The 12,020-nt window shown below is 44.9% G+C and overlaps 1 protein-coding gene across 1 annotated transcript in view; it reads right to left on the bottom strand.

Moving 5' to 3' along the window:
* The window catches only part of LOC134339354 (zinc finger protein 229-like), a 32,055-nt gene that overhangs the window by 8,393 nt on the left and 11,642 nt on the right, over positions 1 to 12,020 (bottom strand). The window lies entirely within an intron of this gene.

Below are 12,020 nucleotides of genomic sequence, written 5' to 3'. Positions count from 1 at the left end.
TAGAGGGTAGTGAATCTGTGGAATTCATTGCCACATGCATCTGTAGAGGCCAGGTCTTAGGGGGTAATTAAGACAGATGTTGACAGGTTCTTGTTTAGTCAAAAGTGTAAGAGCTTGTGGGGAGAAGGCTGGAGAATGGGGTTGAGAGAGAAATGGATCAACCATAATGAAATGGCGGAGCAGACCCGATGGGCCAAATGACCGAATTCTACTTGTATGTTTTAAAGTCTTATGGTCTCCAAGATCATGGCTCAGTTCATTTTTAGCTTTGTTGGGATGATTTTGGGGGGAGTATTGGGAGTTAAGGTTCAGGTTAGGATTTAGGGACTTGGATGAGAGGGAGTTAGAGATCAGGGTCAGGAGCTAGGCTTCACAGTCCAGGTCAGAGGGACCATGGTCAAAGGTCAGCAATCATAGAGGTGGAGTTGGCAGCTCTGAGACCAGCAATCCCCAAGTTGGTGAGTACCGGGTCAGAGATCTGTACTGCGGGAGTCTTGAAGGCTGGTGACAGTCGCACCCCCAGCCACTCTGCACCCTCTCCACCGGGTCACTGATGTCAGTAGTCCATGTGTGTCAGGAAATCAAGGCCCACAATCAGCGAGTCCTGGGGTTGAGACCCGAAGTTCAAGTCTATGAGCAGTGAGTCATAGGTCAGTGAAGTCCGGAAGTCAAAGCCAAAGGACAAATTCCAGAGCTCAGCAAGCCTGGAGGTCAAAAACTGAAATCAGCAAGTTTGGAGGCAGAGCCCCAAAGGTCGAAGACCGAAATCAGCAAATCTGGAGTAGAGGCCCAAGGGCCAAAGCCCTAGGTCGGCTGGTCCATAGATGAGGAGCTCATAGTTCAAAGACCGAAATCTGCATAACCAGAGGAGGAGCCCTGAAGATTTAAGCCCCTAGCTCAGCTGCAATGGAGGTCAGAGCCTAGTGTCTGTGTGCGGGCTATGGAACCGGATGCTGGAGGCTCAATGTCTGCTGGGGCTGGAGGCCCAAAGAGCTGGCTTGTCCTGTGGTTGGAGCCTCTCTGTATTTGTGAGTGGGTGAGAATAGAGCTTGTTTTGGTGTTTTGTTTTGTTTTGTTCTTTTGTTGTTGTTTGTGTTCTCCTGCTGAATTTGTGTGCATGCTACATTGGCACCGGAACGGCGGCCACACTCACAGGTTGTCCCAGCAGAAGCTTTGGCCTGTGTTGGCTGTTAACGCAAACAACACATTTCACTATTTGGTTCAGAATCAGAATCACTTTATTGCCAGTATCTGAAGCATGCCAGAATTGATTGTGGTTCAGTGGCAAGCATAAAACACAGGACAATACCATAAATGACAACACAATAGCAACCAACAATTTACAAGACAATAGTGCAAATAGCCATGAGCAACCAACAAATAGCAGAATGGTCACATGCACAAATATCAATAATCAAACTTAAATAAATGTGAACATATGAACTGATTAAATAATCAACAGAATAAGGAGAGCAGGAATGACCATTTAACTGATGCTGTGCTGGGATAATTAGGGTATTATATCTAAGTGAGTTTTGTTGAGAAGCTGGAGAGCTTTGGAAAGACAGTTCAAAGTAACTTTATTTTCAAAATGCACGTATATCACCATATACAACCCTGAGATTCATTTTCATCCAGGAATATGCAATAAATCCACATTATAATAGAATCAATGGATGACTGTACCATCTTGGGCATTCAACTAGTATGCAAAAGACACAAACTACGCAAACGCAAAAAGAAATAAATATTAAATAAATAAATAAACAAACAATAAATATTGAGAACATGAGATGAAGAGTCCTTGAAAGTGAGTGCATAGGTTGTGGGAACACTTCAATGATGGGGCAAGTGAAGTTGAGTGAGGTGGCCTGAACTGTTCCTGAACTTGGTGGTGTGGATCATGTGGCTCCTGTACCTTCTTCATGACGGCAGCAGTGAGAAGAGAGCATGCCCTGGGTGGTGGGGGTTCCTGATGATGGATGCCACATTCCTGTGACAATGTTTCATGTAGATGTGCTCAGTGGTGGCGAGGGCTTTACTCACGATGGACTGGATCATATCCACTACTTTTTGTAGGATTTTCCATTCAAGGGCATTGGCGTTTCCATACCAGGCTGTGATGTAGCTTATCAATATACAAATCTCTAGAAGTTTACCAAAGTTTTAGATGTCATGTTGAATCTTCTCAATCTCCTAAGGAAGTAGAGGTGCTGCTATGTTTTCTTCATAATAACATTTATGTGCTGGGCCAAGGATGGGTCCTCTGAAATAATAACACTGAGGAATTTAAAGTTGCCGATCCTCTCCACCTCTGATCCTCCTGAGCCAATGATCAGCTCCTTGGTCTTGCTGACATTGAGTAAGAGGTTGTTGTTATGACACCACTCAGCTAGATATTTAATCTCCCTCCTATGTGCTGATTTCGCTACAATAGCGATGTCATCGGCAAAATTGAATATGGCATTGGTGCTGTGCTTAGCCACACAGTCATAAGTGTAAAGTGAGTAGAGCAGGGGGGCTAAGCACACAGCCTTGTGGTGCACCTGTGTTGACAAATATCGTGGAAGTGATGTTATTGCCAATTTGATCTGACTGGTATTTGCAAGTGAGGAAATCAACAATCCAATTGCACAAGGGGGTTCTGAGGCCAAGGTCTTGAAGCTTATTGATTAATTTTGAAGAGATGATGGTATTGAATGTTGAACTATAGTTGATAGGAAGCATCCTGATGTACACATCTTCAAAGATGTTGTGTAGCCCTGGAGGTGATGGACCTTGCAGCATCTCCCTGATGGCAAATGGTGAATAGGTGACTACTAAGGTGGGTGGAGTCAGAGGTAACTTTTCTCAGGTCTTTTCTTCATTTTGACTATGAACAATTCTTTTAATGTCAGTAGTTGACAGCCAATGATATTGTCCATTAGGTGGACCACTTATAACAACCTGGACTTGGAGAGGGAGGAGGCAGTGGGAAACCAAACAGTAACAGAGGTGGTCACAGCACTCTCAATGATGGCTGAGTAAAATGTCATCAGGAGACACCCTGTGATGTTGCATGTGATAAATAAATCTGAACTTGATTCTGATATTCTTCTTGACATCAATCTGCCCCAGCATACTCGCCCACCCCACACTGATCTCACTGTACTTCACATACTTCTTGGTAAATACTGATGCAAAAGTTCTCATTTAGGACCTCACCCAGATCCTCCACCTCCAGGCACCTTCCCTCCTTGAATCTTTGAGTGGCCCTACCCTCTCCCTAGTTAGCCTCTTGCCCTTGATGTCTGCAATGCCTTGAGATTCTTTCCATTCCTACTTTGCTGAAAACTTTTCATGAGTTCTCCTGGCTCTCCTAATACCCCTCTTGAGTTATCTTCTGGCTTTTTAAAATCCCCAAGAACTCTTTGATTTTAGATACAAGAATCTGAATTGGAATCAGGTTTATTATCACTGACACACAGTCTGTCATGAAGTTTGTTGTTCTGCAGCAGCAGTTGTCTCACAATATAAAGATTGTGACGTCTTCCAGTATAAAGAAACAAACTACAGCAAATTCAGAGTGGATCAAATGATTAATGCATTTATTATTGTACTTGCAAGGGGAGATATACTTCCAGCCATGTTTCATCTGGAAATATAGCTCTGATCTTCTGCCTTAAGTACCTTTACACCTTTTTTTTCCCCCCACAAAGAACAGTAATTTGGTTGCTCTATTCCGTAACATTACATTCCTTTGTTATCTTCTTTCTTATCTCGTTCACACATTTGATCTTTAGTAGTTCCACCAGTTTCCCCTGTTACCAAACATTCCCTCTGGCCATAAAACAAATGCCTGTCAAAAGAAAATAGTTTGTTTCCGTATAACACAAACAACGTGCAAGTTTTCTTGCCCAAACCAGCAAAGCACCTTAGGATTTCATAGACCCCATTTCAATACATTACATTTTACAAAAGTTGCAAATTCATGAAGACTTCTTGGTTACAGATATATTTCCACACAGTATAGTGTAATACATAAAAATTATAAATTACTGTAAGAATATATAAAACATATATATATATATCCCACCTTTATATTTATATAGAGGCGGGAGGAGAAGATGGCAGCGCGACGCAGCTCTCCGGTGAAATGATATCGTTTCTGTTAAATAGGGGCCGTGCACAATTCTGATTTGATGGAGACAGACGTGAGAAGCAGAGGACCATCTGGAGAAATTTCTGAAATGTCCGGTACGCTGCCGCTGCTACTGTGTGATTGAGAATCTCCGGAGGGTAGGCCCCAAAATCCCCGGCTTTGCCTGCTGCTGGCGACCGAGGCTGAGGTCGAAGCGTTCGGATAGAGATGGTGCTCGGTACTCGGTGTCGGAGGGCTGATCGGAGCTCGAAGTTTTCAGACAACTCAGAGTCGGACTGTGGTCGGGCATGGCAGGGAGAGTTTTCTTCCTTCTCCCGTCTGAGTGAGATGTGGGGCTTTCGAGAGACTTTGAACTGTTTTTAACTGTGCCATGGACTGTTCTTCATCAAGTTACGGTATTGTTGCACTGTTGTAACTATATGTTATAATTATGTGGTTTTTGTTAGTTTTTCAGTCTTGGTCTGTCCTATGTTTCTGTGATATCACACCGGAGGAATATTGTATCATTTCTTAATGCATGCATTACTAAATGACAATAAAAGAGGACTGTGTGTCCTCATAAGCTAATCTAATATAGTGTAAGAGAATAAAATAATAAAATTGTGTTCATGGACCAACCTGAAATCCGATGGTGGAGGTGAAGAAACTGCTCCTGAATGCTGAATGTGGATCTTCATGCCTCTGCTCCTTCTTACTGATAGCAGTAACAAAAAGAGGGCATGTCTAGGATGATGGGTCTACAACCCCCTGCAGGCTCTTTAAATCTTATGCATTTGAGCTCCTATGATTGGAGTAAGCATTGATGCAACCAGTCAGAATGCTCCCTACTTTCTATAGGGGCACAATTGAGAGCAATTGTGGGGAACTGTATTTCCCTCAGGTGCAGGTCTCTGCAGAGAGTGGTGCGGACAGCCCAGCTAGTCAGCTATTCCCATTATTCAGGACATTTACAGAGACAGGTGTGAAAAAAGGTCCTGAAGGATCACTGGGGACCCGAGCCACCCCAACCACAAACTGTTCTAGCTGCTACCATCCGGGAAACAATACCACAGCATAAAAGCCAGGACCAACAGGCTCCGGGACAGCTTCTTCCACCCGGCCATCAGATTGATTAATTCACGCTGACGCAACTGTATTTCTATGTTATATTGACTATCCTGTTATACATACTATTTATTATAAATTACTATAAATTGCACATTGCACATTTAGATGGGGGCGTAACGTAAAGATTTTTACTCATGTATGTGAAAGATGTAAGTAATAAAGTCAATTCAATTCAATACTCTACAGATGCTGAAATTTGTTTGAGCTGTTCGTGATATCCCAGGTCTCCTAAAATTCATAATGAAGTAGTGCCACCAGCATGCCATTTTTGTAATTGCATCAAAGTGTTGGGCCGAGGATAGATGCTTGGAGATGTTGACACCCAGGAACTTGAAAGTGCCGATTCCACAGACGCTGAATATCTTGAGCAACACACACAAAATGCTGGAGGATCTCAACACGTCAGGCAGCACCGATGAGGAAGAATAAACAGTTTACGTTACGGGATGAGACCCTTCTTCAGAACCTGCAGAAGTCAGAATAAGGTGGTTGGGGGAGGGGAGGGGAGGAATACAAGCTGACAGGTGGTCGGTGAGACCACATGATGAGGGAGGAAGGGTGGGTGGGGGAGAGGGAGGACCATATGGGAAGCTGAGAGGTGGTCGGTAGGAGAGGTAATGAGCTGATGAAGGAGGAATCTAATCCTCCTGCAGTTATAATAGGGATAGATTTTCCCTTGTCCTCATCTACCACCTCACAAGCCCCCATATCTAGCACACCCTTCTCTGCAACATCTGCCATCTCAAATGGGATCCTATCACTACACACGTCTGTCCTCGCCCCCTCACTCTCCGTAACCCATAGGGATCGTACTCTCCATGATGCCCTTGTCCACATCCCTCCCCATCGATCTCCCTGCTGGCACTTATCCCTGCTACACCTGCTTATTCACCTCCTCACTCGCTGTCATTCAGGGCCCCAAACTGTCCTTCCAGGTGAGACCTGATACAAATTGGGGAACCGCTTCATCGAGCATCTTTGCTCTGTCCACCGCAAAAGGCACAATCTCCTGGTGACCACCCATTTCAATTCAACCTCCCATTCCCATTCTGACATGTGTCCATGGCCTCCTTACTGCTACAATGAGGCTAAACTCAAGTTGGAGGAGCAAGACCTCATATTCCCTCTAGGTAGCCTCTAGCCCTAAGCTATGACTATCTCTAACTTCTGTTAATTTCTTCTACCTCCACTCGCTCTCTTTTTTCCATTCCCCATCCTTGCTTATGCCTTACCCCTTCTCTTCTCACCCGCCCATTACCTCTCTCTGGTTTCTCTCATTACCTTTCTTTCATGGACCACTGTCTTCTATTCCTTCTTTTCAGCCCTTGGTCCACTGAAGAAAGGGAAGGTGGGGGAGCGGAACCAGGGGGAAGCGATGGGCTGATGAAAAGAGGATAGAGAAGGGAATGAGAATGGGGAATAGGGAAAAAAAAGAAAGATGGGATATGGGGGAGAAATTCCCATAAGTTGAAAAAATTGATTATCATGCGATCCGGTTGGAGGCTACCCAACGGAATATGAGGTGTAGCTCCTCTAACCTAAGTCTGGCCTCACCATGATGGTAGAGGAGGCCATGGACTAACATGTTGAAATGAGAACCGGAAGTCGCATTGAAGTGGGTGGTCACCGGGAGATCTTGCTTTTCTCAGCTGCTGAAGGAAACACTTTGTTGAGCACCTTTGCTCTGTCCACTGTAAACAGGATCTTCCAATAACCATGGCGAGGCAGAGAGGATTATGGGTCTGATGTATTCACCAGCTTAAATGTAGGCATCTGGGGAGAATACCAGTGGCTGGGGGGGGGGTGCGAGAGCAGGATGGTGGGGGGCATGAGCAATAATCCCATGTGGGTGTGGGAATATATGTGTGTGTGGGGGACAGAATGTGTGTGAGGAAGAGATAGAGATAGAGATAGAGAACATACCCGAGGTGCGCCAGTGTTGATCAGCGAGGAGAATATGTTATCACTAATCCACATAGATTGTGGTCTTCCAGTTAGGAAGTCAAGGATCCAACTGCAGAGGGAGGTACAGAGGCCCAGGTTCTGCATTCGTCTTCACTGTGGAAAACACCACAGAAATTTGAGAGAATCACGGGGCAGACGTGAGTGTAGTCACTATTACTACGAAGATGGTGGTTGAGAAGCTGAAAGGTCTGAAGATAGACAAGTCACCTGGAACAGATGGAGTTCTGGAGTTCTGGAAGAGGTAGCTAATATGATTGTGGAGGCATTAGTAATTATCTTTCAAGAATCACTAGATTCTGGAATGGTTCTGAAGGTCTGGAATATTGCAAGCAGCCCCTCACTCTAGATTGGGGTACCATTTCATTGATCACTTTCACTCTATCTGCCACAAAAGATGGAATTTCCTGGTGGCCACCTATTTTTATTCTACTTCCCATTCTGACATGTCAATCCATGGCATCCTTTATACTCACAATGACGTCACCCTCGGAGGAATAGCACCTCACATTTCATCAGAGTACCCTCCACCCTGATGGTATGAACATCAATTTCTCTAACTTCCAATAATTTCTCCCCTTTCCTCTTCTCTCTTTTACCAATCCTCATTCTGGCTCCCCTCATCTTCCTTTCCTTCTGCTCACCTATCTTTCCCCTCCCTCTGATGCCCCTCCTCCTTTCTTTATCCCATGGTCAACTGTCCTCTCCTATCATATTCCTTCCTCTTCTGCCCTTTTCCACCTGTAATACAAAATTGTCCCTTCATTTCCCCCCCCCACCCACCCACCCACCTGGTTTCACCTATCACCTGCTAGCCTGTACTTTTTCCCTGCCCTATTCTGGCTTCTGTGTCTTTCCTTGCCTGTCCTGATGAGTGGTCTCAGCCCAAAACATAACTGTGTATTCCTCGGCTGGAAACATCGATTGTTTACTCTTCTCTGTCTGGCTTGCTAAGTTCCTCCAGCATTTTGTGTGTATTACTTTTAGTTCCAGCATCTGCAGATTTTGTCTTGTTTGTGAACTGTCTATTCCTCTTTATATTTGCTCCTCAATTTGCTGTTTGGTTGAGGGGTAATAACTGTTCCTGAATGTGGCAGTGTGAGTCCTAAGGCTCCTGTATCTTCTTCCTCATGGCAGCAGTGAGAGGAGAGCATGACCTGAGTGTGGGGGTCCCTGATGATAGATGCTACTTTCCTGTGACTAGGCTCTGCATGGATGTTCTCAAAGGTGGAGAGGGCTTTACCTGAGATGGACTGGGCCATTTCCACTACTTTTTGGAGGATTTTCCATTCAAAAGCATTGGTGTTTCCATACCAGACTATGATGCAGCCAGTCAATATACTCTCCACTATACATCTACAGAACTACAGCCCTATGTTCTGCTTAAACTCAACATTCCAAAGTGAATGACTTGATACTTTTCCAGCTGGAACTCCATCTGCCACTTCTCAGTCCAGCTCAACTTCTTATCAATGTCCTGTTGCAACCCGTGACAATCTTCTTACATGATCCGCAACACCTCCGATCTTCATGTCATCTGCAAGCTTACTAAAGCACCATTCCACTTCCTCATCCAAGTGATTTACAAAACTCACAAAGAACAGGGGTCCTAGGACATGTCCAGATAGAACATCACTGGCCAGAGTATGCTCCATTCACTACCACACAATACTTTATTTTGAGCAAGTCAATTCTGAATCCATGCAGCCAGGTTTCCATGGATCCCACACTTCCTGACTTTCTCAATAAGCCTACCATTGGACACCTTGCATTACTAAAATCTATATACACCACATTCACTCCTCTGCCTTCATCAATTTGTTTTGTCACTTGCTTAAAGAATTCAATCAGACTTGCGACGGACATTCTGCCTCTCACAAAGCCATGTTGCCTATCCCTAACCAGACTAAGCTTCTTTCAATGCTTATATATCCTCTCTCTGAGAATCCTCTCCAATAGTTTGCCCACCACTAATGTAAGTCTCACTGGTCTATAATTCCCATGGTTATCCCTTTTAACTTCCTTGAATAATCCCTATTATCTTCCTCGAATAAAGAAATAACATTTGATACTCTCCAATATTCTTGTATTATTCCTGAGGCCAGTAAGGAAGCAAAGATCAATGCCCAAGGCACAGCAATCTCTTCCTCTTCCTGTCATAAGCTGGGGTATATCCCATCTAACCCTGGATCCTAATGTTTTTCAAAATTTCCAGCATATCCTCTTTCCTAATGATTACATGTTCCAACATATCAGCCTGTTCTACACCGATTTCACATTCCTCAAAGTCTCTCATTTGTGAATACTAAAGCAAAGTATTTATGAAGAACCATCTCTGTCTTGTTTGACTCCAAGTTTCCTCTTCCATTCCTGGTTGGTCCTACCCTCACCCTAGTGATCCTCATGGTCTTCACGTATGTTAGAATGTCTTGGGACTTCACGTAATCCTACTCGCTAAGGCCTTCTCATACCCCTTTCCAACTCTGCTAGGTCCATTTTAAAGTTCCTTCCTGGCTACCTTGTAAATCTCTAGAGCCCTGTCTAATCCTTGCTTCGTCAACCTTAAGTGCCTTCTTCTTCACTACATGTTCCACATTTCAACAAGTATTAGTATGGTTCCTTCACCCTACCATCTTTTCCCAGCCTCAATGAGATAAATCTATTCAGAACCCTATGCAAGTGCTCCCTAAAGAACCTGCATTTCCCATTGCCATTTCCCTGAGCACACTCGTTTCCAATTTATGCTTCCAAGATCCTGCCTAATAGCATCATAATTTGGCCCCCCCATTAAATACTTTCCCATACCATCTCCTCCTATCGCAGTCCAAGGCTATGGTAAATGATTACCCACTAAGAGATCTGTCACCAGACCAGGTTCATTGCCCAGTACCAGATCCAATATGGTCTTTCTTCTAGTCAGCCTGCCCATCTTTCCTGGACACACCTAACAAATTCCACCCAATCTCAATCTTTTGCTCTAAGGAGGTGCCAATCAATGTTAGGGAAGTTGAAGAGCCCCATGACAACAACCATGTTTTTTTTTGCACTTTCCAAACTCTGCCTGCCTCTCAATCTGCACCTCAGTGTCTCTGTTGCTATGGGATGGTGGGGAGAGGGTGTCTACAGAATACTCCCAATAGAATGAATGATTGCTTGTTTCTTGTTTCTGACTTCTACCCACACTGATTCAGTAAAAGAACACTCCATGATGTCCTCCCTTTCTGCAGCAATGATATTATCCCTAATTAGCAATGCCACACCTCTGCCTCTATTACCTCCCTCACGGTCCCTTATGAATCTTCGAACCCCGGAACGTCCAACAGTCAATTCAGCCCTTGTGGCAGCAGTTTATGTAATGGCCACAACATCGTAGTTCCATGTTCTTTGCCCATGTTCATAATACTTCTCGTATGAAACACGTTTTAACCCGTCCAAATAACTTATTTATGACCTATCTACTGCCTTCCTTCTTCACGGTCTCTCAACATGCTGAATCTACCTTTACAGAAACTGCACCATCATCTGACCTATTACTCTGGTTCTGATCCCTCTGCCAAACCAGTTTAAATCTTTCACAGAAGCTCGCATCAAATGGAATGCCATCCTGACAAGTACTGCACGTAACACTCCAGCTGTGGCCTGACTAATGTTTTCTAAAGCAAAGCAGAGGAAAAGAACAAAATGAAGCTACACTCACAACACGCTGGAGGAACTCAGCAGGTCGGGCAGCGTCCGTGGAAAAGATCGGTCAACGTTTCGGGCCGGAACCCTTCGTCAGGACTGTAGAGGGAAGGGGCAGGGGCCCTATAAAGAAGGTGGGGGGAGGGTGGGAAGGAGAAGGTTGGTAGATTCCAGGTGAAAAACCAATAAGGGGAAAGATAAAGGGGTAGGGGAGGGGAGGCAGGGAGGTGATAGGCAGGAAAGGTGAAGAAAGAATAGGGGAAAACACAATGGGTAGTAGAAGGCGGTGGAACCATGAGGGAGGTGATAGGCAGCTGGGGGAGGGGGCAGAGTGACATAGGGATAGGGGAAGGGAGGGGAAGGGAATTACCGGAAGTTGGAGAACTCTATGTTCATACCAAGGGGCTGGAGACTACCTAGACAGTATATGAGGTGTTGCTCCTCCAACCTGTGTTTAGGCTCATCATGGCAGTAGAGGAGGCCATGTATGGACATATCTGAATGGGAGTGGGAAGCAGAGTTGAAGTGGGTGGCTACTGGGAGATCCTGTCTGTTTTGGCGGACAGAGCGGAGGTGCTCGACGAAGCGGTCCCCCAATCTGCGTCGGGTTTCACTGATGTAGAGGAGGCCGCACCGGGAGCACCGGATGCAATAGATGACCCCAACAGACTCACAAGTGAAGTGTTGCCTCACTTGGAAGGACTGTTTGGGGCCCTGAATGGTGGCAAGAGAGGAGGTGTAGGGACAGGTGTAGCACTTTAAACAAAATGAAGCTGTTCTGTAGCATATTCTCTGAAGACAAGCATTGCTTGTGCGTTCTCGACCAGCTGATCTGCCTGTGCTGCCACTTCCAGGGATCTGTGAGTGTTACCCCAAAGTTCCTCTGTTCATCAACACTCTAGTGTCCTACCGCCTACTGTCTGTGTCCTGTGGTTGTTTGCCCCCCCAAAAGGTATCACCTCACATTTGTCAGCATTAAATTCCATTTGCTATTGTTTGGGCTGGTCTACATCATATAGCCTTAAGCACCCTCCCTTGCTACCCACAGCACCACCAATGTTCATATCATTTGCATGTCTATCAGACTTTGTACATTCACACCTTGATTGTTAATGAACATCACGAACAT

This window comes from Mobula hypostoma, chromosome 29 (genome assembly GCF_963921235.1).
Source record: "Mobula hypostoma chromosome 29, sMobHyp1.1, whole genome shotgun sequence".
In the NCBI taxonomy this organism is placed as follows: Eukaryota; Metazoa; Chordata; class Chondrichthyes; order Myliobatiformes; family Myliobatidae; genus Mobula; species Mobula hypostoma.
The sequence above is the reverse complement of the archived record's forward strand: the minus strand, read 5'-3'. Positions and strand labels throughout refer to the sequence as shown.